The following is a 2,016-nucleotide window of genomic DNA, read 5'->3' as shown; positions in this document are numbered from 1 at the left end:
AACATCATTTGCCTCCTGACATCGTACACTGAAGACACACCACCCTTGCTTTTTATAGTATTCCCACCAAAAACCTGAATCTAATCACACTATGTATCATCAGAGAACATCAGACAGATCCAAAGTGAGGGACATTTTATAAAACTCCAGCCTATATTCTTCAAAGAAAAATGAAGGTAGAAAAACTGTCCAAATTAAAGGAGGTTTGAGGATACATTAGGACTAATTGTAACACATGATCCTAGGTTTTATTCTCTATCAGGGTGGGGGCAGGGGGTTGCTTTGAAGAAATTTACATATGGACTGTATATTATAAAAAGATATTATAAAAATGTTACATTTCCTGAATTTGATAATTGTACTATGGCTGTACATAGTACATCACAGCCGTATTAATGGCTGTGATAATTGTACTATGAATGTGTTCATACTTAGGAAATACATACTTAAGTATAACACAGGCTTAAGCCAAGGAACACAATGACTGCAACATATTTGCAAAAGGTCTGGAGGTATTATGTAGATAGATATAAAGAGAGAAAGTATGATAAAGCAAATATGGAAAAATGTTAATAATTAGTAAATCTGGATAAAGAATTTGTAGTAGTTCTTTACACTATTCTTGAAACTCTTCTTTAAATTTAAAGTTATTTTAAATTTAAAAGTGTTTAAACTTAACTCTAAAAACATGAGGTTATTAAGACTTGAAAGATAAGAAAAGTTATTGCTTTCAATACACACTAGCTTAGTAAATGACACTGGTGAGTTCTAGAACTAAAAAAAAATTGATGGTTATCTCTTGGGAAACTAATAACACAGATAATTAGGGCTATTCATTAAACCAAGTTTTCAGTGTTCCAATACATGTTAAAATGGATATTTTTCAGAGTGCTGCTATTTCATAGTAGTTTCATTGGAAATATTTGAGGAGTTAGAATGTTTTGAGTGGACACAACCACCTAACATACAGAAAGCTAAATTTTAAATATCATGAATTCTTATTACAAGGTGCATTCTAAATCCAAAGATCCATGGCTCCTTAACAAATTCATTCCCTCAGTATTACTGGGCCCTTGTCAGGCGTTGAGTTGTTTGTGGGCCATCTTAAACCACAACCAGAGTTTCCAATGAAGGGCCAGTTCCCAGATGGACATCTCTAGTCCACACCTCTCTCCTGAGCTCCAGATTCACATGGGTGACGGCCACCATATAGCTTCACATGCATGTCACACAGGCACCTTTACCTGTACCTGCCAAACCCAACTTTGATCTCCCCCTTCAAATCTGCGTATCCTTCAGTCCTCCTCTGTTTCCACAAATATGGAATCCCTCTAGTGAATAGAGAAACATAGGAGCCACGTCTGCATCCTCTATCTTCCTCTTACTCACATTCAATGGGTCACCAAGTCCCACCCATCCTATCTCTGAATGTATCTTTAATCTATTTATTTCTATCATTTCCATCTAAGAGAGGAAAGTAAGCTTAGTGGCGAAAACATGAATTCTAGAATCAGATGACTTGGGTTGAAATCCAAGCTGCGGCCAGGCTCACACCTATAATCCTGGCACTCTGGAAGGTGGAGGCAGGAGGATCACTTGAGCTCAGGAGTTCAGGCCCAGCCTGAACAAGAGCTACACCCCATCTCTACTAAACATAGAAAAATTTAGCCAGGCAGGCATTGTGGTGTATGCCTGTAGTCCCAGCTACTCGGGAGGCTGAGGCAGGAGAATCACTTGAGCTCAGGAGTCTGAGGTTGCTGTGAGCTAGGCTGACGCCACGGCACTCTAGCTGGGGTGACAGAGTGAGACTCTGTCTAAAAAGGAAAAAGAAAACAAGAAAGAAATCCAAGCTGCAACCTCACAGCTGTGTGACCTTAGACAAGTTACTTTGCCATACTATGTTTGGGTGTCTTCATCTATAAAACTGGGACTGAGAATGGTATTCATATTACAGGAATCTTACAGTGAGTACTCAATAAATGTTCAATATTATTGTCTCCTTTGTCACCATTCCAG

This window comes from Microcebus murinus, chromosome 6 (genome assembly GCF_040939455.1).
Source record: "Microcebus murinus isolate Inina chromosome 6, M.murinus_Inina_mat1.0, whole genome shotgun sequence".
Lineage (NCBI taxonomy): Eukaryota > Metazoa > Chordata > Mammalia > Primates > Cheirogaleidae > Microcebus > Microcebus murinus.
This window is presented reverse-complemented; position numbering follows the sequence as displayed.